The 23,866-nt window shown below is 48.4% G+C and overlaps 12 non-coding genes and 1 pseudogene across 12 annotated transcripts; all 13 read left to right on the top strand.

Moving 5' to 3' along the window:
* Nucleotides 1–540: 540 nt before the first annotated feature.
* LOC142268720 (U2 spliceosomal RNA) lies at nt 541–731 on the top strand. Its single transcript, XR_012734346.1, has one exon. It is a non-coding gene; the product is annotated as a U2 spliceosomal RNA (small nuclear RNA).
* A 1,387-nt stretch (nt 732–2,118) lies between these two features.
* LOC142268721 (U2 spliceosomal RNA) lies at nt 2,119–2,309 on the top strand. The gene has a single exon (XR_012734347.1). It is a non-coding gene; the product is annotated as a U2 spliceosomal RNA (small nuclear RNA).
* A 1,387-nt stretch (nt 2,310–3,696) lies between these two features.
* Nucleotides 3,697–3,887, top strand: LOC142268722 (U2 spliceosomal RNA). The gene has a single exon (XR_012734348.1). It is a non-coding gene; the product is annotated as a U2 spliceosomal RNA (small nuclear RNA).
* Nucleotides 3,888–5,274: 1,387 nt separating this feature from the next.
* On the top strand, nt 5,275–5,465 carry LOC142268725 (U2 spliceosomal RNA). Its single transcript, XR_012734350.1, has one exon. It is a non-coding gene; the product is annotated as a U2 spliceosomal RNA (small nuclear RNA).
* Nucleotides 5,466–6,852: 1,387 nt separating this feature from the next.
* On the top strand, nt 6,853–7,043 carry LOC142268726 (U2 spliceosomal RNA). Its single transcript, XR_012734351.1, has one exon. It is a non-coding gene; the product is annotated as a U2 spliceosomal RNA (small nuclear RNA).
* A 1,387-nt stretch (nt 7,044–8,430) lies between these two features.
* LOC142268727 (U2 spliceosomal RNA) lies at nt 8,431–8,621 on the top strand. The gene has a single exon (XR_012734352.1). It is a non-coding gene; the product is annotated as a U2 spliceosomal RNA (small nuclear RNA).
* Nucleotides 8,622–10,008: 1,387 nt separating this feature from the next.
* Nucleotides 10,009–10,199, top strand: LOC142268728 (U2 spliceosomal RNA). The gene has a single exon (XR_012734353.1). It is a non-coding gene; the product is annotated as a U2 spliceosomal RNA (small nuclear RNA).
* Nucleotides 10,200–11,587: 1,388 nt separating this feature from the next.
* Nucleotides 11,588–11,778, top strand: LOC142268729 (U2 spliceosomal RNA). The gene has a single exon (XR_012734354.1). It is a non-coding gene; the product is annotated as a U2 spliceosomal RNA (small nuclear RNA).
* A 1,387-nt stretch (nt 11,779–13,165) lies between these two features.
* On the top strand, nt 13,166–13,356 carry LOC142268730 (U2 spliceosomal RNA). Its single transcript, XR_012734355.1, has one exon. It is a non-coding gene; the product is annotated as a U2 spliceosomal RNA (small nuclear RNA).
* A 1,387-nt stretch (nt 13,357–14,743) lies between these two features.
* On the top strand, nt 14,744–14,934 carry LOC142268731 (U2 spliceosomal RNA). Its single transcript, XR_012734356.1, has one exon. It is a non-coding gene; the product is annotated as a U2 spliceosomal RNA (small nuclear RNA).
* Nucleotides 14,935–16,321: 1,387 nt separating this feature from the next.
* On the top strand, nt 16,322–16,512 carry LOC142268732 (U2 spliceosomal RNA). The gene has a single exon (XR_012734357.1). It is a non-coding gene; the product is annotated as a U2 spliceosomal RNA (small nuclear RNA).
* A 1,387-nt stretch (nt 16,513–17,899) lies between these two features.
* LOC142268733 (U2 spliceosomal RNA) lies at nt 17,900–18,090 on the top strand. Its single transcript, XR_012734358.1, has one exon. It is a non-coding gene; the product is annotated as a U2 spliceosomal RNA (small nuclear RNA).
* Nucleotides 18,091–19,477: 1,387 nt separating this feature from the next.
* On the top strand, nt 19,478–19,567 carry LOC142268687 (U2 spliceosomal RNA; annotated as a pseudogene).
* The last annotated feature ends 4,299 nt before the right edge of the window (nt 19,568–23,866 follow it).

Below are 23,866 nucleotides of genomic sequence, written 5' to 3' on the forward strand. Positions count from 1 at the left end.
CTGCTGCCTAGAAAACAAGCTGCGCAGAAGAAGTTGTTCTTTGGGTGGGAGGGTGGGCTAGTGGAAGGAGGGGGCAATCTCTTTTTTTCCCGGGTGGTAGGGGGATGACAGGAGAAGGGAAGCGGGTGGTGAGAAAGGTACAGAGGGCAGGGTTTGGGGGCTGGGAAGGAAAGGGAAAAGATTAGGGTTTGGGGATGATGAAAGGGCTTTCTACGGGTAAGGATGGCAAAGGGTGGCAGTGACGGAAAGTCAGGCAACCTGTCCTGTCCGTCTTTTTGTATCGTGAATTGGAAAGACTGCAAGGGGGAGGGGAGTTGCTTGCGCCCTAAAGGAGGAGTTATTCAGATTCATTGCAGTGGGCGGCGGCTGCAAAACGCACCATTCTTCTTGTTTTGGCTCTGCAAAGCAGCCTTTTCAAGGGTTGGCTTGGGTGACAAAATGTCTTGTGTAGGCGTGGGTTTGTCTCCCTCTCGCTCTCTCTCCCTAAGATGTGTCCGGCATAGGCCAGGGTGCCACTCGAGGCCCAAACCAATTCTGGTTATCGCTTCTCGGCCTTTTGGCTAAGATCAAGTGTAGTATCTGTTCTTATCAGTTTAATATCTGATACGTCCCCTATCTGGGGACCATATATTAAATGGATTTTTAGAACAGGGAGATGGAAAAAGAGCTTGCTCTGTCCACTCCACGCATTGACCTGGTATTGCAGTACCTCCAGGAACGGTGCACCCCTTCTTAACCCAGTTTCCAAAAGCAGAACTCAATTCACCTGATTCATATTAGCCCGATTTAATGAATTGGAAGAAAGCATACGTCTTCATATGCACCTCAATTTGGCCCATTCACTTTTCACACTTCCTCCTTTTGTTTTTTATCTTTCACACTTTTGACTTTCTTTATTCATCCAAATAGCAAACTCATCACCACTCAACCTGACCAACTCGGCTATGTCCCCGTGCTGCAGTTCTCTGTCTTATCTAGATCATTTGCAATTGAATGGAATAGATCCCTTTTGGACAAAGTGGATTCACCTGCTGCTGCAGTGACCACAGGTGTGATAACATCTAGAATTGGCATCTGGTGCGATCTCTCCGCTTCCACTCCAAAGAAAGTTACCTGTTTATTCCTATCATGCATTGGTTTTTGGGGTTTTCTTTGAGTAATGATGATCTCTTTAGTAGTCTGTTGGCGCCCTCTCCTGGAGGAATAGTTTGCTTGCTCTTGGACATTCTAAAAGAGAGGTCATGATAGACATTGAGCTTCTGAGCTCAATTGGGGACAGTCATGGGTGATGAATGTTTGCAACCTACTGCGAAGCCTCATACCGCAATATAAGGAACGTCAAATACTAAGAAAGGGCGGCCTATGAAAGAATTACTACTTTCAATAAGTACACTTAAACGGCTAATTGGGAATAGAAAAACTGTAAAAAGCCCTCTGAGAAAGCCCCCCTCTAACCTTTGATAGTAAGCTTTTCTGTAGTCTGCCTGTTGATGTATTTTCCGTTTGAACTGTGCACAACATGAAGAGACGGAACACTGGCGGCTTGTCACAATGCCCCCCGATGACATCACAATAGCGCTGCTGCCTAGAAAACAAGCTGCGCAGAAGAAGTTGTTCTTTGGGTGGGAGGGTGGGCTAGTGGAAGGAGGGGGCAATCTCTTTTTTTCCCGGGTGGTAGGGGGATGACAGGAGAAGGGAAGCGGGTGGTGAGAAAGGTACAGAGGGCAGGGTTTGGGGGCTGGGAAGGAAAGGGAAAAGATTAGGGTTTGGGGATGATGAAAGGGCTTTCTACGGGTAAGGATGGCAAAGGGTGGCAGTGACGGAAAGTCAGGCAACCTGTCCTGTCCGTCTTTTTGTATCGTGAATTGGAAAGACTGCAAGGGGGAGGGGAGTTGCTTGCGCCCTAAAGGAGGAGTTATTCAGATTCATTGCAGTGGGCGGCGGCTGCAAAACGCACCATTCTTCTTGTTTTGGCTCTGCAAAGCAGCCTTTTCAAGGGTTGGCTTGGGTGACAAAATGTCTTGTGTAGGCGTGGGTTTGTCTCCCTCTCGCTCTCTCTCCCTAAGATGTGTCCGGCATAGGCCAGGGTGCCACTCGAGGCCCAAACCAATTCTGGTTATCGCTTCTCGGCCTTTTGGCTAAGATCAAGTGTAGTATCTGTTCTTATCAGTTTAATATCTGATACGTCCCCTATCTGGGGACCATATATTAAATGGATTTTTAGAACAGGGAGATGGAAAAAGAGCTTGCTCTGTCCACTCCACGCATTGACCTGGTATTGCAGTACCTCCAGGAACGGTGCACCCCTTCTTAACCCAGTTTCCAAAAGCAGAACTCAATTCACCTGATTCATATTAGCCCGATTTAATGAATTGGAAGAAAGCATACGTCTTCATATGCACCTCAATTTGGCCCATTCACTTTTCACACTTCCTCCTTTTGTTTTTTATCTTTCACACTTTTGACTTTCTTTATTCATCCAAATAGCAAACTCATCACCACTCAACCTGACCAACTCGGCTATGTCCCCGTGCTGCAGTTCTCTGTCTTATCTAGATCATTTGCAATTGAATGGAATAGATCCCTTTTGGACAAAGTGGATTCACCTGCTGCTGCAGTGACCACAGGTGTGATAACATCTAGAATTGGCATCTGGTGCGATCTCTCCGCTTCCACTCCAAAGAAAGTTACCTGTTTATTCCTATCATGCATTGGTTTTTGGGGTTTTCTTTGAGTAATGATGATCTCTTTAGTAGTCTGTTGGCGCCCTCTCCTGGAGGAATAGTTTGCTTGCTCTTGGACATTCTAAAAGAGAGGTCATGATAGACATTGAGCTTCTGAGCTCAATTGGGGACAGTCATGGGTGATGAATGTTTGCAACCTACTGCGAAGCCTCATACCGCAATATAAGGAACGTCAAATACTAAGAAAGGGCGGCCTATGAAAGAATTACTACTTTCAATAAGTACACTTAAACGGCTAATTGGGAATAGAAAAACTGTAAAAAGCCCTCTGAGAAAGCCCCCCTCTAACCTTTGATAGTAAGCTTTTCTGTAGTCTGCCTGTTGATGTATTTTCCGTTTGAACTGTGCACAACATGAAGAGACGGAACACTGGCGGCTTGTCACAATGCCCCCCGATGACATCACAATAGCGCTGCTGCCTAGAAAACAAGCTGCGCAGAAGAAGTTGTTCTTTGGGTGGGAGGGTGGGCTAGTGGAAGGAGGGGGCAATCTCTTTTTTTCCCGGGTGGTAGGGGGATGACAGGAGAAGGGAAGCGGGTGGTGAGAAAGGTACAGAGGGCAGGGTTTGGGGGCTGGGAAGGAAAGGGAAAAGATTAGGGTTTGGGGATGATGAAAGGGCTTTCTACGGGTAAGGATGGCAAAGGGTGGCAGTGACGGAAAGTCAGGCAACCTGTCCTGTCCGTCTTTTTGTATCGTGAATTGGAAAGACTGCAAGGGGGAGGGGAGTTGCTTGCGCCCTAAAGGAGGAGTTATTCAGATTCATTGCAGTGGGCGGCGGCTGCAAAACGCACCATTCTTCTTGTTTTGGCTCTGCAAAGCAGCCTTTTCAAGGGTTGGCTTGGGTGACAAAATGTCTTGTGTAGGCGTGGGTTTGTCTCCCTCTCGCTCTCTCTCCCTAAGATGTGTCCGGCATAGGCCAGGGTGCCACTCGAGGCCCAAACCAATTCTGGTTATCGCTTCTCGGCCTTTTGGCTAAGATCAAGTGTAGTATCTGTTCTTATCAGTTTAATATCTGATACGTCCCCTATCTGGGGACCATATATTAAATGGATTTTTAGAACAGGGAGATGGAAAAAGAGCTTGCTCTGTCCACTCCACGCATTGACCTGGTATTGCAGTACCTCCAGGAACGGTGCACCCCTTCTTAACCCAGTTTCCAAAAGCAGAACTCAATTCACCTGATTCATATTAGCCCGATTTAATGAATTGGAAGAAAGCATACGTCTTCATATGCACCTCAATTTGGCCCATTCACTTTTCACACTTCCTCCTTTTGTTTTTTATCTTTCACACTTTTGACTTTCTTTATTCATCCAAATAGCAAACTCATCACCACTCAACCTGACCAACTCGGCTATGTCCCCGTGCTGCAGTTCTCTGTCTTATCTAGATCATTTGCAATTGAATGGAATAGATCCCTTTTGGACAAAGTGGATTCACCTGCTGCTGCAGTGACCACAGGTGTGATAACATCTAGAATTGGCATCTGGTGCGATCTCTCCGCTTCCACTCCAAAGAAAGTTACCTGTTTATTCCTATCATGCATTGGTTTTTGGGGTTTTCTTTGAGTAATGATGATCTCTTTAGTAGTCTGTTGGCGCCCTCTCCTGGAGGAATAGTTTGCTTGCTCTTGGACATTCTAAAAGAGAGGTCATGATAGACATTGAGCTTCTGAGCTCAATTGGGGACAGTCATGGGTGATGAATGTTTGCAACCTACTGCGAAGCCTCATACCGCAATATAAGGAACGTCAAATACTAAGAAAGGGCGGCCTATGAAAGAATTACTACTTTCAATAAGTACACTTAAACGGCTAATTGGGAATAGAAAAACTGTAAAAAGCCCTCTGAGAAAGCCCCCCTCTAACCTTTGATAGTAAGCTTTTCTGTAGTCTGCCTGTTGATGTATTTTCCGTTTGAACTGTGCACAACATGAAGAGACGGAACACTGGCGGCTTGTCACAATGCCCCCCGATGACATCACAATAGCGCTGCTGCCTAGAAAACAAGCTGCGCAGAAGAAGTTGTTCTTTGGGTGGGAGGGTGGGCTAGTGGAAGGAGGGGGCAATCTCTTTTTTTCCCGGGTGGTAGGGGGATGACAGGAGAAGGGAAGCGGGTGGTGAGAAAGGTACAGAGGGCAGGGTTTGGGGGCTGGGAAGGAAAGGGAAAAGATTAGGGTTTGGGGATGATGAAAGGGCTTTCTACGGGTAAGGATGGCAAAGGGTGGCAGTGACGGAAAGTCAGGCAACCTGTCCTGTCCGTCTTTTTGTATCGTGAATTGGAAAGACTGCAAGGGGGAGGGGAGTTGCTTGCGCCCTAAAGGAGGAGTTATTCAGATTCATTGCAGTGGGCGGCGGCTGCAAAACGCACCATTCTTCTTGTTTTGGCTCTGCAAAGCAGCCTTTTCAAGGGTTGGCTTGGGTGACAAAATGTCTTGTGTAGGCGTGGGTTTGTCTCCCTCTCGCTCTCTCTCCCTAAGATGTGTCCGGCATAGGCCAGGGTGCCACTCGAGGCCCAAACCAATTCTGGTTATCGCTTCTCGGCCTTTTGGCTAAGATCAAGTGTAGTATCTGTTCTTATCAGTTTAATATCTGATACGTCCCCTATCTGGGGACCATATATTAAATGGATTTTTAGAACAGGGAGATGGAAAAAGAGCTTGCTCTGTCCACTCCACGCATTGACCTGGTATTGCAGTACCTCCAGGAACGGTGCACCCCTTCTTAACCCAGTTTCCAAAAGCAGAACTCAATTCACCTGATTCATATTAGCCCGATTTAATGAATTGGAAGAAAGCATACGTCTTCATATGCACCTCAATTTGGCCCATTCACTTTTCACACTTCCTCCTTTTGTTTTTTATCTTTCACACTTTTGACTTTCTTTATTCATCCAAATAGCAAACTCATCACCACTCAACCTGACCAACTCGGCTATGTCCCCGTGCTGCAGTTCTCTGTCTTATCTAGATCATTTGCAATTGAATGGAATAGATCCCTTTTGGACAAAGTGGATTCACCTGCTGCTGCAGTGACCACAGGTGTGATAACATCTAGAATTGGCATCTGGTGCGATCTCTCCGCTTCCACTCCAAAGAAAGTTACCTGTTTATTCCTATCATGCATTGGTTTTTGGGGTTTTCTTTGAGTAATGATGATCTCTTTAGTAGTCTGTTGGCGCCCTCTCCTGGAGGAATAGTTTGCTTGCTCTTGGACATTCTAAAAGAGAGGTCATGATAGACATTGAGCTTCTGAGCTCAATTGGGGACAGTCATGGGTGATGAATGTTTGCAACCTACTGCGAAGCCTCATACCGCAATATAAGGAACGTCAAATACTAAGAAAGGGCGGCCTATGAAAGAATTACTACTTTCAATAAGTACACTTAAACGGCTAATTGGGAATAGAAAAACTGTAAAAAGCCCTCTGAGAAAGCCCCCCTCTAACCTTTGATAGTAAGCTTTTCTGTAGTCTGCCTGTTGATGTATTTTCCGTTTGAACTGTGCACAACATGAAGAGACGGAACACTGGCGGCTTGTCACAATGCCCCCCGATGACATCACAATAGCGCTGCTGCCTAGAAAACAAGCTGCGCAGAAGAAGTTGTTCTTTGGGTGGGAGGGTGGGCTAGTGGAAGGAGGGGGCAATCTCTTTTTTTCCCGGGTGGTAGGGGGATGACAGGAGAAGGGAAGCGGGTGGTGAGAAAGGTACAGAGGGCAGGGTTTGGGGGCTGGGAAGGAAAGGGAAAAGATTAGGGTTTGGGGATGATGAAAGGGCTTTCTACGGGTAAGGATGGCAAAGGGTGGCAGTGACGGAAAGTCAGGCAACCTGTCCTGTCCGTCTTTTTGTATCGTGAATTGGAAAGACTGCAAGGGGGAGGGGAGTTGCTTGCGCCCTAAAGGAGGAGTTATTCAGATTCATTGCAGTGGGCGGCGGCTGCAAAACGCACCATTCTTCTTGTTTTGGCTCTGCAAAGCAGCCTTTTCAAGGGTTGGCTTGGGTGACAAAATGTCTTGTGTAGGCGTGGGTTTGTCTCCCTCTCGCTCTCTCTCCCTAAGATGTGTCCGGCATAGGCCAGGGTGCCACTCGAGGCCCAAACCAATTCTGGTTATCGCTTCTCGGCCTTTTGGCTAAGATCAAGTGTAGTATCTGTTCTTATCAGTTTAATATCTGATACGTCCCCTATCTGGGGACCATATATTAAATGGATTTTTAGAACAGGGAGATGGAAAAAGAGCTTGCTCTGTCCACTCCACGCATTGACCTGGTATTGCAGTACCTCCAGGAACGGTGCACCCCTTCTTAACCCAGTTTCCAAAAGCAGAACTCAATTCACCTGATTCATATTAGCCCGATTTAATGAATTGGAAGAAAGCATACGTCTTCATATGCACCTCAATTTGGCCCATTCACTTTTCACACTTCCTCCTTTTGTTTTTTATCTTTCACACTTTTGACTTTCTTTATTCATCCAAATAGCAAACTCATCACCACTCAACCTGACCAACTCGGCTATGTCCCCGTGCTGCAGTTCTCTGTCTTATCTAGATCATTTGCAATTGAATGGAATAGATCCCTTTTGGACAAAGTGGATTCACCTGCTGCTGCAGTGACCACAGGTGTGATAACATCTAGAATTGGCATCTGGTGCGATCTCTCCGCTTCCACTCCAAAGAAAGTTACCTGTTTATTCCTATCATGCATTGGTTTTTGGGGTTTTCTTTGAGTAATGATGATCTCTTTAGTAGTCTGTTGGCGCCCTCTCCTGGAGGAATAGTTTGCTTGCTCTTGGACATTCTAAAAGAGAGGTCATGATAGACATTGAGCTTCTGAGCTCAATTGGGGACAGTCATGGGTGATGAATGTTTGCAACCTACTGCGAAGCCTCATACCGCAATATAAGGAACGTCAAATACTAAGAAAGGGCGGCCTATGAAAGAATTACTACTTTCAATAAGTACACTTAAACGGCTAATTGGGAATAGAAAAACTGTAAAAAGCCCTCTGAGAAAGCCCCCCTCTAACCTTTGATAGTAAGCTTTTCTGTAGTCTGCCTGTTGATGTATTTTCCGTTTGAACTGTGCACAACATGAAGAGACGGAACACTGGCGGCTTGTCACAATGCCCCCCGATGACATCACAATAGCGCTGCTGCCTAGAAAACAAGCTGCGCAGAAGAAGTTGTTCTTTGGGTGGGAGGGTGGGCTAGTGGAAGGAGGGGGCAATCTCTTTTTTTCCCGGGTGGTAGGGGGATGACAGGAGAAGGGAAGCGGGTGGTGAGAAAGGTACAGAGGGCAGGGTTTGGGGGCTGGGAAGGAAAGGGAAAAGATTAGGGTTTGGGGATGATGAAAGGGCTTTCTACGGGTAAGGATGGCAAAGGGTGGCAGTGACGGAAAGTCAGGCAACCTGTCCTGTCCGTCTTTTTGTATCGTGAATTGGAAAGACTGCAAGGGGGAGGGGAGTTGCTTGCGCCCTAAAGGAGGAGTTATTCAGATTCATTGCAGTGGGCGGCGGCTGCAAAACGCACCATTCTTCTTGTTTTGGCTCTGCAAAGCAGCCTTTTCAAGGGTTGGCTTGGGTGACAAAATGTCTTGTGTAGGCGTGGGTTTGTCTCCCTCTCGCTCTCTCTCCCTAAGATGTGTCCGGCATAGGCCAGGGTGCCACTCGAGGCCCAAACCAATTCTGGTTATCGCTTCTCGGCCTTTTGGCTAAGATCAAGTGTAGTATCTGTTCTTATCAGTTTAATATCTGATACGTCCCCTATCTGGGGACCATATATTAAATGGATTTTTAGAACAGGGAGATGGAAAAAGAGCTTGCTCTGTCCACTCCACGCATTGACCTGGTATTGCAGTACCTCCAGGAACGGTGCACCCCTTCTTAACCCAGTTTCCAAAAGCAGAACTCAATTCACCTGATTCATATTAGCCCGATTTAATGAATTGGAAGAAAGCATACGTCTTCATATGCACCTCAATTTGGCCCATTCACTTTTCACACTTCCTCCTTTTGTTTTTTATCTTTCACACTTTTGACTTTCTTTATTCATCCAAATAGCAAACTCATCACCACTCAACCTGACCAACTCGGCTATGTCCCCGTGCTGCAGTTCTCTGTCTTATCTAGATCATTTGCAATTGAATGGAATAGATCCCTTTTGGACAAAGTGGATTCACCTGCTGCTGCAGTGACCACAGGTGTGATAACATCTAGAATTGGCATCTGGTGCGATCTCTCCGCTTCCACTCCAAAGAAAGTTACCTGTTTATTCCTATCATGCATTGGTTTTTGGGGTTTTCTTTGAGTAATGATGATCTCTTTAGTAGTCTGTTGGCGCCCTCTCCTGGAGGAATAGTTTGCTTGCTCTTGGACATTCTAAAAGAGAGGTCATGATAGACATTGAGCTTCTGAGCTCAATTGGGGACAGTCATGGGTGATGAATGTTTGCAACCTACTGCGAAGCCTCATACCGCAATATAAGGAACGTCAAATACTAAGAAAGGGCGGCCTATGAAAGAATTACTACTTTCAATAAGTACACTTAAACGGCTAATTGGGAATAGAAAAACTGTAAAAAGCCCTCTGAGAAAGCCCCCCTCTAACCTTTGATAGTAAGCTTTTCTGTAGTCTGCCTGTTGATGTATTTTCCGTTTGAACTGTGCACAACATGAAGAGACGGAACACTGGCGGCTTGTCACAATGCCCCCCGATGACATCACAATAGCGCTGCTGCCTAGAAAACAAGCTGCGCAGAAGAAGTTGTTCTTTGGGTGGGAGGGTGGGCTAGTGGAAGGAGGGGGCAATCTCTTTTTTTCCCGGGTGGTAGGGGGATGACAGGAGAAGGGAAGCGGGTGGTGAGAAAGGTACAGAGGGCAGGGTTTGGGGGCTGGGAAGGAAAGGGAAAAGATTAGGGTTTGGGGATGATGAAAGGGCTTTCTACGGGTAAGGATGGCAAAGGGTGGCAGTGACGGAAAGTCAGGCAACCTGTCCTGTCCGTCTTTTTGTATCGTGAATTGGAAAGACTGCAAGGGGGAGGGGAGTTGCTTGCGCCCTAAAGGAGGAGTTATTCAGATTCATTGCAGTGGGCGGCGGCTGCAAAACGCACCATTCTTCTTGTTTTGGCTCTGCAAAGCAGCCTTTTCAAGGGTTGGCTTGGGTGACAAAATGTCTTGTGTAGGCGTGGGTTTGTCTCCCTCTCGCTCTCTCTCCCTAAGATGTGTCCGGCATAGGCCAGGGTGCCACTCGAGGCCCAAACCAATTCTGGTTATCGCTTCTCGGCCTTTTGGCTAAGATCAAGTGTAGTATCTGTTCTTATCAGTTTAATATCTGATACGTCCCCTATCTGGGGACCATATATTAAATGGATTTTTAGAACAGGGAGATGGAAAAAGAGCTTGCTCTGTCCACTCCACGCATTGACCTGGTATTGCAGTACCTCCAGGAACGGTGCACCCCTTCTTAACCCAGTTTCCAAAAGCAGAACTCAATTCACCTGATTCATATTAGCCCGATTTAATGAATTGGAAGAAAGCATACGTCTTCATATGCACCTCAATTTGGCCCATTCACTTTTCACACTTCCTCCTTTTGTTTTTTATCTTTCACACTTTTGACTTTCTTTATTCATCCAAATAGCAAACTCATCACCACTCAACCTGACCAACTCGGCTATGTCCCCGTGCTGCAGTTCTCTGTCTTATCTAGATCATTTGCAATTGAATGGGAATAGATCCCTTTTGGACAAAGTGGATTCACCTGCTGCTGCAGTGACCACAGGTGTGATAACATCTAGAATTGGCATCTGGTGCGATCTCTCCGCTTCCACTCCAAAGAAAGTTACCTGTTTATTCCTATCATGCATTGGTTTTTGGGGTTTTCTTTGAGTAATGATGATCTCTTTAGTAGTCTGTTGGCGCCCTCTCCTGGAGGAATAGTTTGCTTGCTCTTGGACATTCTAAAAGAGAGGTCATGATAGACATTGAGCTTCTGAGCTCAATTGGGGACAGTCATGGGTGATGAATGTTTGCAACCTACTGCGAAGCCTCATACCGCAATATAAGGAACGTCAAATACTAAGAAAGGGCGGCCTATGAAAGAATTACTACTTTCAATAAGTACACTTAAACGGCTAATTGGGAATAGAAAAACTGTAAAAAGCCCTCTGAGAAAGCCCCCCTCTAACCTTTGATAGTAAGCTTTTCTGTAGTCTGCCTGTTGATGTATTTTCCGTTTGAACTGTGCACAACATGAAGAGACGGAACACTGGCGGCTTGTCACAATGCCCCCCGATGACATCACAATAGCGCTGCTGCCTAGAAAACAAGCTGCGCAGAAGAAGTTGTTCTTTGGGTGGGAGGGTGGGCTAGTGGAAGGAGGGGGCAATCTCTTTTTTTCCCGGGTGGTAGGGGGATGACAGGAGAAGGGAAGCGGGTGGTGAGAAAGGTACAGAGGGCAGGGTTTGGGGGCTGGGAAGGAAAGGGAAAAGATTAGGGTTTGGGGATGATGAAAGGGCTTTCTACGGGTAAGGATGGCAAAGGGTGGCAGTGACGGAAAGTCAGGCAACCTGTCCTGTCCGTCTTTTTGTATCGTGAATTGGAAAGACTGCAAGGGGGAGGGGAGTTGCTTGCGCCCTAAAGGAGGAGTTATTCAGATTCATTGCAGTGGGCGGCGGCTGCAAAACGCACCATTCTTCTTGTTTTGGCTCTGCAAAGCAGCCTTTTCAAGGGTTGGCTTGGGTGACAAAATGTCTTGTGTAGGCGTGGGTTTGTCTCCCTCTCGCTCTCTCTCCCTAAGATGTGTCCGGCATAGGCCAGGGTGCCACTCGAGGCCCAAACCAATTCTGGTTATCGCTTCTCGGCCTTTTGGCTAAGATCAAGTGTAGTATCTGTTCTTATCAGTTTAATATCTGATACGTCCCCTATCTGGGGACCATATATTAAATGGATTTTTAGAACAGGGAGATGGAAAAAGAGCTTGCTCTGTCCACTCCACGCATTGACCTGGTATTGCAGTACCTCCAGGAACGGTGCACCCCTTCTTAACCCAGTTTCCAAAAGCAGAACTCAATTCACCTGATTCATATTAGCCCGATTTAATGAATTGGAAGAAAGCATACGTCTTCATATGCACCTCAATTTGGCCCATTCACTTTTCACACTTCCTCCTTTTGTTTTTTATCTTTCACACTTTTGACTTTCTTTATTCATCCAAATAGCAAACTCATCACCACTCAACCTGACCAACTCGGCTATGTCCCCGTGCTGCAGTTCTCTGTCTTATCTAGATCATTTGCAATTGAATGGAATAGATCCCTTTTGGACAAAGTGGATTCACCTGCTGCTGCAGTGACCACAGGTGTGATAACATCTAGAATTGGCATCTGGTGCGATCTCTCCGCTTCCACTCCAAAGAAAGTTACCTGTTTATTCCTATCATGCATTGGTTTTTGGGGTTTTCTTTGAGTAATGATGATCTCTTTAGTAGTCTGTTGGCGCCCTCTCCTGGAGGAATAGTTTGCTTGCTCTTGGACATTCTAAAAGAGAGGTCATGATAGACATTGAGCTTCTGAGCTCAATTGGGGACAGTCATGGGTGATGAATGTTTGCAACCTACTGCGAAGCCTCATACCGCAATATAAGGAACGTCAAATACTAAGAAAGGGCGGCCTATGAAAGAATTACTACTTTCAATAAGTACACTTAAACGGCTAATTGGGAATAGAAAAACTGTAAAAAGCCCTCTGAGAAAGCCCCCCTCTAACCTTTGATAGTAAGCTTTTCTGTAGTCTGCCTGTTGATGTATTTTCCGTTTGAACTGTGCACAACATGAAGAGACGGAACACTGGCGGCTTGTCACAATGCCCCCCGATGACATCACAATAGCGCTGCTGCCTAGAAAACAAGCTGCGCAGAAGAAGTTGTTCTTTGGGTGGGAGGGTGGGCTAGTGGAAGGAGGGGGCAATCTCTTTTTTTCCCGGGTGGTAGGGGGATGACAGGAGAAGGGAAGCGGGTGGTGAGAAAGGTACAGAGGGCAGGGTTTGGGGGCTGGGAAGGAAAGGGAAAAGATTAGGGTTTGGGGATGATGAAAGGGCTTTCTACGGGTAAGGATGGCAAAGGGTGGCAGTGACGGAAAGTCAGGCAACCTGTCCTGTCCGTCTTTTTGTATCGTGAATTGGAAAGACTGCAAGGGGGAGGGGAGTTGCTTGCGCCCTAAAGGAGGAGTTATTCAGATTCATTGCAGTGGGCGGCGGCTGCAAAACGCACCATTCTTCTTGTTTTGGCTCTGCAAAGCAGCCTTTTCAAGGGTTGGCTTGGGTGACAAAATGTCTTGTGTAGGCGTGGGTTTGTCTCCCTCTCGCTCTCTCTCCCTAAGATGTGTCCGGCATAGGCCAGGGTGCCACTCGAGGCCCAAACCAATTCTGGTTATCGCTTCTCGGCCTTTTGGCTAAGATCAAGTGTAGTATCTGTTCTTATCAGTTTAATATCTGATACGTCCCCTATCTGGGGACCATATATTAAATGGATTTTTAGAACAGGGAGATGGAAAAAGAGCTTGCTCTGTCCACTCCACGCATTGACCTGGTATTGCAGTACCTCCAGGAACGGTGCACCCCTTCTTAACCCAGTTTCCAAAAGCAGAACTCAATTCACCTGATTCATATTAGCCCGATTTAATGAATTGGAAGAAAGCATACGTCTTCATATGCACCTCAATTTGGCCCATTCACTTTTCACACTTCCTCCTTTTGTTTTTTATCTTTCACACTTTTGACTTTCTTTATTCATCCAAATAGCAAACTCATCACCACTCAACCTGACCAACTCGGCTATGTCCCCGTGCTGCAGTTCTCTGTCTTATCTAGATCATTTGCAATTGAATGGAATAGATCCCTTTTGGACAAAGTGGATTCACCTGCTGCTGCAGTGACCACAGGTGTGATAACATCTAGAATTGGCATCTGGTGCGATCTCTCCGCTTCCACTCCAAAGAAAGTTACCTGTTTATTCCTATCATGCATTGGTTTTTGGGGTTTTCTTTGAGTAATGATGATCTCTTTAGTAGTCTGTTGGCGCCCTCTCCTGGAGGAATAGTTTGCTTGCTCTTGGACATTCTAAAAGAGAGGTCATGATAGACATTGAGCTTCTGAGCTCAATTGGGGACAGTCATGGGTGATGAATGTTTGCAACCTACTGCGAAGCCTCATACCGCAATATAAGGAACGTCAAATACTAAGAAAGGGCGGCCTATGAAAGAATTACTACTTTCAATAAGTACACTTAAACGGCTAATTGGGAATAGAAAAACTGTAAAAAGCCCTCTGAGAAAGCCCCCCTCTAACCTTTGATAGTAAGCTTTTCTGTAGTCTGCCTGTTGATGTATTTTCCGTTTGAACTGTGCACAACATGAAGAGACGGAACACTGGCGGCTTGTCACAATGCCCCCCGATGACATCACAATAGCGCTGCTGCCTAGAAAACAAGCTGCGCAGAAGAAGTTGTTCTTTGGGTGGGAGGGTGGGCTAGTGGAAGGAGGGGGCAATCTCTTTTTTTCCCGGGTGGTAGGGGGATGACAGGAGAAGGGAAGCGGGTGGTGAGAAAGGTACAGAGGGCAGGGTTTGGGGGCTGGGAAGGAAAGGGAAAAGATTAGGGTTTGGGGATGATGAAAGGGCTTTCTACGGGTAAGGATGGCAAAGGGTGGCAGTGACGGAAAGTCAGGCAACCTGTCCTGTCCGTCTTTTTGTATCGTGAATTGGAAAGACTGCAAGGGGGAGGGGAGTTGCTTGCGCCCTAAAGGAGGAGTTATTCAGATTCATTGCAGTGGGCGGCGGCTGCAAAACGCACCATTCTTCTTGTTTTGGCTCTGCAAAGCAGCCTTTTCAAGGGTTGGCTTGGGTGACAAAATGTCTTGTGTAGGCGTGGGTTTGTCTCCCTCTCGCTCTCTCTCCCTAAGATGTGTCCGGCATAGGCCAGGGTGCCACTCGAGGCCCAAACCAATTCTGGTTATCGCTTCTCGGCCTTTTGGCTAAGATCAAGTGTAGTATCTGTTCTTATCAGTTTAATATCTGATACGTCCCCTATCTGGGGACCATATATTAAATGGATTTTTAGAACAGGGAGATGGAAAAAGAGCTTGCTCTGTCCACTCCACGCATTGACCTGGTATTGCAGTACCTCCAGGAACGGTGCACCCCTTCTTAACCCAGTTTCCAAAAGCAGAACTCAATTCACCTGATTCATATTAGCCCGATTTAATGAATTGGAAGAAAGCATACGTCTTCATATGCACCTCAATTTGGCCCATTCACTTTTCACACTTCCTCCTTTTGTTTTTTATCTTTCACACTTTTGACTTTCTTTATTCATCCAAATAGCAAACTCATCACCACTCAACCTGACCAACTCGGCTATGTCCCCGTGCTGCAGTTCTCTGTCTTATCTAGATCATTTGCAATTGAATGGAATAGATCCCTTTTGGACAAAGTGGATTCACCTGCTGCTGCAGTGACCACAGGTGTGATAACATCTAGAATTGGCATCTGGTGCGATCTCTCCGCTTCCACTCCAAAGAAAGTTACCTGTTTATTCCTATCATGCATTGGTTTTTGGGGTTTTCTTTGAGTAATGATGATCTCTTTAGTAGTCTGTTGGCGCCCTCTCCTGGAGGAATAGTTTGCTTGCTCTTGGACATTCTAAAAGAGAGGTCATGATAGACATTGAGCTTCTGAGCTCAATTGGGGACAGTCATGGGTGATGAATGTTTGCAACCTACTGCGAAGCCTCATACCGCAATATAAGGAACGTCAAATACTAAGAAAGGGCGGCCTATGAAAGAATTACTACTTTCAATAAGTACACTTAAACGGCTAATTGGGAATAGAAAAACTGTAAAAAGCCCTCTGAGAAAGCCCCCCTCTAACCTTTGATAGTAAGCTTTTCTGTAGTCTGCCTGTTGATGTATTTTCCGTTTGAACTGTGCACAACATGAAGAGACGGAACACTGGCGGCTTGTCACAATGCCCCCCGATGACATCACAATAGCGCTGCTGCCTAGAAAACAAGCTGCGCAGAAGAAGTTGTTCTTTGGGTGGGAGGGTGGGCTAGTGGAAGGAGGGGGCAATCTCTTTTTTTCCCGGGTGGTAGGGGGATGACAGGAGAAGGGAAGCGGGTGGTGAGAAAGGTACAGAGGGCAGGGTTTGGGGGCTGGGAAGGAAAGGGAAAAGATTAGGGTTTGGGGATGATGAAAGGGCTTTCTACGGGTAAGGATGGCAAAGGGTGGCAGTGACGGAAAGTCAGGCAACCTGTCCTGTCCGTCTTTTTGTATCGTGAATTGGAAAGACTGCAAGGGGGAGGGGAGTTGCTTGCGCCCTAAAGGAGGAGTTATTCAGATTCATTGCAGTGGGCGGCGGCTGCAAAACGCACCATTCTTCTTGTTTTGGCTCTGCAAAGCAGCCTTTTCAAGGGTTGGCTTGGGTGACAAAATGTCTTGTGTAGGCGTGGGTTTGTCTCCCTCTCGCTCTCTCTCCCTAAGATGTGTCCGGCATAGGCCAGGGTGCCACTCGAGGCCCAAACCAATTCTGGTTATCGCTTCTCGGCCTTTTGGCTAAGATCAAGTGTAGTATCTGTTCTTATCAGTTTAATATCTGATACGTCCCCTATCTGGGGACCATATATTAAATGGATTTTTAGAACAGGGAGATGGAAAAAGAGCTTGCTCTGTCCACTCCACGCATTGACCTGGTATTGCAGTACCTCCAGGAACGGTGCACCCCTTCTTAACCCAGTTTCCAAAAGCAGAACTCAATTCACCTGATTCATATTAGCCCGATTTAATGAATTGGAAGAAAGCATACGTCTTCATATGCACCTCAATTTGGCCCATTCACTTTTCACACTTCCTCCTTTTGTTTTTTATCTTTCACACTTTTGACTTTCTTTATTCATCCAAATAGCAAACTCATCACCACTCAACCTGACCAACTCGGCTATGTCCCCGTGCTGCAGTTCTCTGTCTTATCTAGATCATTTGCAATTGAATGGAATAGATCCCTTTTGGACAAAGTGGATTCACCTGCTGCTGCAGTGACCACAGGTGTGATAACATCTAGAATTGGCATCTGGTGCGATCTCTCCGCTTCCACTCCAAAGAAAGTTACCTGTTTATTCCTATCATGCATTGGTTTTTGGGGTTTTCTTTGAGTAATGATGATCTCTTTAGTAGTCTGTTGGCGCCCTCTCCTGGAGGAATAGTTTGCTTGCTCTTGGACATTCTAAAAGAGAGGTCATGATAGACATTGAGCTTCTGAGCTCAATTGGGGACAGTCATGGGTGATGAATGTTTGCAACCTACTGCGAAGCCTCATACCGCAATATAAGGAACGTCAAATACTAAGAAAGGGCGGCCTATGAAAGAATTACTACTTTCAATAAGTACACTTAAACGGCTAATTGGGAATAGAAAAACTGTAAAAAGCCCTCTGAGAAAGCCCCCCTCTAACCTTTGATAGTAAGCTTTTCTGTAGTCTGCCTGTTGATGTATTTTCCGTTTGAACTGTGCACAACATGAAGAGACGGAACACTGGCGGCTTGTCACAATGCCCCCCGATGACATCACAATAGCGCTGCTGCCTAGAAAACAAGCTGCGCAGAAGAAGTTGTTCTTTGGGTGGGAGGGTGGGCTAGTGGAAGGAGGGGGCAATCTCTTTTTTTCCCGGGTGGTAGGGGGATGACAGGAGAAGGGAAGCGGGTGGTGAGAAAGGTACAGAGGGCAGGGTTTGGGGGCTGGGAAGGAAAGGGAAAAGATTAGGGTTTGGGGATGATGAAAGGGCTTTCTACGGGTAAGGATGGCAAAGGGTGGCAGTGACGGAAAGTCAGGCAACCTGTCCTGTCCGTCTTTTTGTATCGTGAATTGGAAAGACTGCAAGGGGGAGGGGAGTTGCTTGCGCCCTAAAGGAGGAGTTATTCAGATTCATTGCAGTGGGCGGCGGCTGCAAAACGCACCATTCTTCTTGTTTTGGCTCTGCAAAGCAGCCTTTTCAAGGGTTGGCTTGGGTGACAAAATGTCTTGTGTAGGCGTGGGTTTGTCTCCCTCTCGCTCTCTCTCCCTAAGATGTGTCCGGCATAGGCCAGGGTGCCACTCGAGGCCCAAACCAATTCTGGTTATCGCTTCTCGGCCTTTTGGCTAAGATCAAGTGTAGTATCTGTTCTTATCAGTTTAATATCTGATACGTCCCCTATCTGGGGACCATATATTAAATGGATTTTTAGAACAGGGAGATGGAAAAAGAGCTTGCTCTGTCCACTCCACGCATTGACCTGGTATTGCAGTACCTCCAGGAACGGTGCACCCCTTCTTAACCCAGTTTCCAAAAGCAGAACTCAATTCACCTGATTCATATTAGCCCGATTTAATGAATTGGAAGAAAGCATACGTCTTCATATGCACCTCAATTTGGCCCATTCACTTTTCACACTTCCTCCTTTTGTTTTTTATCTTTCACACTTTTGACTTTCTTTATTCATCCAAATAGCAAACTCATCACCACTCAACCTGACCAACTCGGCTATGTCCCCGTGCTGCAGTTCTCTGTCTTATCTAGATCATTTGCAATTGAATGGAATAGATCCCTTTTGGACAAAGTGGATTCACCTGCTGCTGCAGTGACCACAGGTGTGATAACATCTAGAATTGGCATCTGGTGCGATCTCTCCGCTTCCACTCCAAAGAAAGTTACCTGTTTATTCCTATCATGCATTGGTTTTTGGGGTTTTCTTTGAGTAATGATGATCTCTTTAGTAGTCTGTTGGCGCCCTCTCCTGGAGGAATAGTTTGCTTGCTCTTGGACATTCTAAAAGAGAGGTCATGATAGACATTGAGCTTCTGAGCTCAATTGGGGACAGTCATGGGTGATGAATGTTTGCAACCTACTGCGAAGCCTCATACCGCAATATAAGGAACGTCAAATACTAAGAAAGGGCGGCCTATGAAAGAATTACTACTTTCAATAAGTACACTTAAACGGCTAATTGGGAATAGAAAAACTGTAAAAAGCCCTCTGAGAAAGCCCCCCTCTAACCTTTGATAGTAAGCTTTTCTGTAGTCTGCCTGTTGATGTATTTTCCGTTTGAACTGTGCACAACATGAAGAGACGGAACACTGGCGGCTTGTCACAATGCCCCCCGATGACATCACAATAGCGCTGCTGCCTAGAAAACAAGCTGCGCAGAAGAAGTTGTTCTTTGGGTGGGAGGGTGGGCTAGTGGAAGGAGGGGGCAATCTCTTTTTTTCCCGGGTGGTAGGGGGATGACAGGAGAAGGGAAGCGGGTGGTGAGAAAGGTACAGAGGGCAGGGTTTGGGGGCTGGGAAGGAAAGGGAAAAGATTAGGGTTTGGGGATGATGAAAGGGCTTTCTACGGGTAAGGATGGCAAAGGGTGGCAGTGACGGAAAGTCAGGCAACCTGTCCTGTCCGTCTTTTTGTATCGTGAATTGGAAAGACTGCAAGGGGGAGGGGAGTTGCTTGCGCCCTAAAGGAGGAGTTATTCAGATTCATTGCAGTGGGCGGCGGCTGCAAAACGCACCATTCTTCTTGTTTTGGCTCTGCAAAGCAGCCTTTTCAAGGGTTGGCTTGGGTGACAAAATGTCTTGTGTAGGCGTGGGTTTGTCTCCCTCTCGCTCTCTCTCCCTAAGATGTGTCCGGCATAGGCCAGGGTGCCACTCGAGGCCCAAACCAATTCTGGTTATCGCTTCTCGGCCTTTTGGCTAAGATCAAGTGTAGTATCTGTTCTTATCAGAACAAACTGAGCTAGCTACACTTGACGAGATACGATCAGGGAGACGAGCTCCGAAGCCCAGCCGAGACCGGAAGAGGGAGATCGGACGGAAGAAGAGCTTGGCAGAAAGAAGCAAGAAGACGAAGGCTCGGAGAAGACTTGGGGAGACCAGAGGAACTTCGAGGAGGAACACAGCGGGAGAAGACACCCGGAGAAGAATCCAAGATCCAGCTCCGGGAACTCAAGCAGGAACCAGCCATGGCAAGCAAGCCAGAGAAGGCAGCCAAGAAGGCTCAGGACCCAGGGACCTCCAGGAAGGCTCATCCAGAGGCTTCTTCGGCCCAAGAGGCCCCTACCTCCGACGCCAGCCAGCCGGAGGGAGCCCGGACGCCGCCTGAAAAGGCTCCAACCCTGGAGCCTTGGATGCGGCAGACGGTCGCCCTGAAGCTAAAGGCGGTGGATGGTAGGTTGCCGGACATGTCCAGCGACGTGTTCTGCAAGAAGATGATTCTGGATCAGGGCTTCTCCAGGGCGGAAACCCTGAGTGTCCAGACCTTCATGACTGGCATTTTTCTGGTAACCTTTGCCACGGTGAATGCCTGCAGGAGATACTGGGAGGCGATGAACGCAGCGATGCCGGACTCCCCTTTTCATTCTTTTTTAGGATCCTGTCCTATACAGAGGGATGAGAAGAGGATCACGGTCTCCATGCGGAACCCGCACACCCCAGGAAGAGACATCTCCACGTTCCTGGGACGTCTCTGCACAGTGGTGAGGGAGCCATCCCACATCCTTAACGGCAACGGATTCTGGACGGGTAAGTGGTCAGTAACCGTTCGACTCTACAGGGAACCAGCATCCGAGGATGGTCTCCAGCACCTGCCCCCGACATTCTCTCTGGGAAACTCCTTTGGTCTCATCTACTACCCGGACATGCCACACAACTGCAGGAAATGTGGCGGGAAAGGGCATTCGATGAAGACCTGCAAGGAGGACGCCTGCAGGGTTTGCCGGGTGACGGGACACAGCTCCAAGGACTGCCCAAAGAAGAAGACTTGCAACCTATGTGGACAGGCGGACCACCTTTACAAGGACTGCCCACAGCGGGAGAAATCCTGGGCAAGGGTTGCCGCGGTGACCCAGTATCGGGTAGTCACAGCTTCGTCGACCAAGGCAGCTACGACCAAGGCCACAGAGGCCAAGGACAAGGCGGCCAAGAACCCGGCGACCGTGGCTCCAGCCGATGCCCCAGCAGCCACGGAGTCCAGGAAAAAGGGTAAGAAAACTGTTGCCCCCTCCCTGGTCCCCCCCCCTGTCACCCCTGTCCAAACCCCTCCCTCCCCGGCCAACCCTACTGAGGATTCCACTACCTCCACCTCATTTCCCTACTCCTCAGTTGGTCTCCTCACCCCCCCCCCAAAGCCCACTCTCCCTCCCCAGACCATGAGAGCAGAGGACCTCAGCACTCTTGCACTTTTCACCGAGGAGGATTTTCCAGCTCTTGTCTCCTCAGGTACAGGCCAAAGGAAAAGGAAGGTGGAAGATAGTCCTGTCGCAGAACCTTCCAAGCTGTTCATTGTGGATCCCAATCCACCCCAGGAAGAGGAGGATGGCCTCCTCCCAGAACCGGACGTGTTGGAGCAGATGGTGGAGTCCCTTGTGGCCGAAGAAGAAATGGAGGAGTCGGAAGCCACTGAGGCACCATCCCTGCTCGATCAGCTAGAAGAAGAGGGTCTGCTGGAGATACCCTTACCAGCAGGTGCCAAAGAGGAAGAACCGCCCGACCGGAGTGGTAACTAAGGCACACCGCCTGCGCTAACTTTCTCTTTCCTCCAATGACTGCTAACATTAACATCTTTTCCATTAATGTTAGGAGCATCAGAGACAAGTTCCGACGTCAGACAATTTTTGCGTTCCTTAACACTCAGTCTAGTGATGTATTTTTCCTGCAGGAATGCTCCCTTCCCTCCTCTAGGTCCTTCAACCATCTGGCCAGGGAGTGGACCCATGGCCCATCCTACTGGTCCGGCGGAGGCGACTGTAGGTCCGCGGGGGTCGCCGTGCTGATCAGGGGAAGTGCCTTCACATTGGACTCTGTTCAGGAAATCGTCTGCGGCAGGTTACTGCTCGTGGATGGCACCTGGGCGGGAGAACCTGTCAGGTTCATCAATGTGTATGCTTCTCCTGTGAAGAGCGATCGACTGGAGCTCCTCCAAGCCCTGCGCCCTCAGCTCGCTACCGCCAGGACGGTAGTGATGGCCGGGGATTTCAACTGCCCGATTGAGGAGGATGGACGCAGTTCTGGAACGGCTGCCAAGTTGGACGTCACATCCAAACTGCTCATTGAGATGGTGACCGAAGCCTCTCTTGTGGACGTTGTTGGCTCCATCGGACACGGATCCGTGAACTATTCATGGTGCCGATCCGATGGCTCGCTGCGTTCCAGGATTGACTTTGTGTTTACCTCTCGGGCGGTTGGGCGGAGTGGGCACTCGATGGTCCCCTGCTTCTTCTCTGACCACAGAGCCATTCACTTTCAAGGTGTGCTGGGCCATGGCTTCCCCACTGGCCCGGGCTCCTGGAAGCTGAACTGCTCTCTGCTGGAAAAGGGTGAGATTCTGGAGGAGCTTAGAGCTGCCTACTCCACGTGGCGGGCCTACAAGGCGGGCTTCCAGTCTGTTTCTGACTGGTGGGAATACGTTAAACTCGAGTTCCGTTTCTTCTTTCAGGCAAAGAGTCAACAACAGGCGGGTCTGAAGAGGAGGGACTTCAGGAGACTCCAGCGTGAGCTGCGTTCCCTGCAGGACCTTCTTCGATGCGGCTGGGACGTGAGAGAGGAGCTGGAGGAGACTAAGAGGAGCCTGAAAAGGCACTTCGAGGAGGAGTCCGAGCGAATTGTCTTCCGTTCCAAAGTGGAGAACCTGGAGAAGGGTGAGAAATGTAACTCGTTCTTTTTCAGGAAACTCCACGCCGGTCACACGCCCATGAATGAACTACGAGACGAGAGTGGAAGCATGCGACGCGGGAAAGAGAACGTGATGAAGGTCGTCAGCGACTTCTACAGCGAACTCTACGCCCGCAAGACTACTGACCCCGAGGCCGCCGATAAGTTCCTGTCAGGTATCACTAACCATCTTGACCCTGCAGACGCGGCGGCCATGGATGTTCCTCTGACGGTGGACGAGCTGCTCTCGGCCGCCAAATCCTTTAGTTCTGGCAGGACACCGGGCAGTGACGGCCTCCCAGCAGAGCTCTATGTAGCGCTGGGAGACCTAATCTGTCCGGACCTGTTAGGGCTGTATGAGGAGATGGTGGTGGAGGGCAGAATGCCTCCATCTCTGAGGGAAGGAATGGTCACGATCCTGTACAAGCGTAAAGGAGAGAGGTGCGACCTGAAGAATTGGCGTCCCATCACCCTTCTGAACGTCGACTACAAGATCCTGGCCAAGACGATGGCAACGAGATTGAAGACTGTTATCGGACGGATCATCCACCCGGATCAGACCTGCGGCATCCCCGGACGTCGCATCGCAGACAGCCTGGCTCTCATGCGGGACACGGTCGAGTACATCAAAGCCCGCCGGGTGCACGCAGCCCTGATCTCGTTGGATCAGGAAAAGGCCTTCGACCGTGTTTCCCATGAGTTCCTGGGCAAAGCTCTGCACAGGTTAGGTTTGGGTAACATGTTTTGCTTGTATGTCCAACTAATGTATTTTGATATTCACAGCTCGGTGTTGGTAAACGGCTGGAAGACTGACCCCTTCCCGGTCCTCTCAGGGGTCAGACAAGGCTGTCCTCTGTCACCTCTTCTTTTTGTTTGTGTTATAGAACTCTTTGCAGATGCTATCCGGCGGAATGGAGAGATCAGAGGGATCACCGCACCAGGACCAGAACGCTTCGAGGTCAAGTGCTCGCTCTATATGGACGACGTGACCGTCTTCTGCGCGGACCGGCGCTCAGTCGACACCCTCGTCCAGACCTGTGAGACCTTCGGACGGGCTTCGGGAGCCAAAGTCAACTGCGGGAAGTCGGAAGCCATGCTCTTCGGGGACTGGCAGCCGGCCTCTTCCGCCCCCTTCCCTTTCAGCATCCAGCCGGATTTCATCAAGGTTCTTGGAGTCTGGTTCGGGAAGGAAGGAGCAGCCCTCAAGTCCTGGGAGGAACGCTTGACCAAGATCACCCAACGGATCGGTCTGTGGAGCCTCAGACGCCTCACCTGTGAGGGCAAAGCACTGGTCCTGCGTAACGAGGTACTGCCCGTGCTGCAGTACACGGCCCAGGCCTGGCCCCCCCTTGCCACCGTGTGCAGGGCCATTACCAGGACGGTGTTTCGTTTTGTCTGGGGATCCAAGATGGAC

This window comes from Anomaloglossus baeobatrachus, unplaced genomic scaffold (genome assembly GCF_048569485.1).
Source record: "Anomaloglossus baeobatrachus isolate aAnoBae1 unplaced genomic scaffold, aAnoBae1.hap1 Scaffold_3077, whole genome shotgun sequence".
Lineage (NCBI taxonomy): Eukaryota > Metazoa > Chordata > Amphibia > Anura > Aromobatidae > Anomaloglossus > Anomaloglossus baeobatrachus.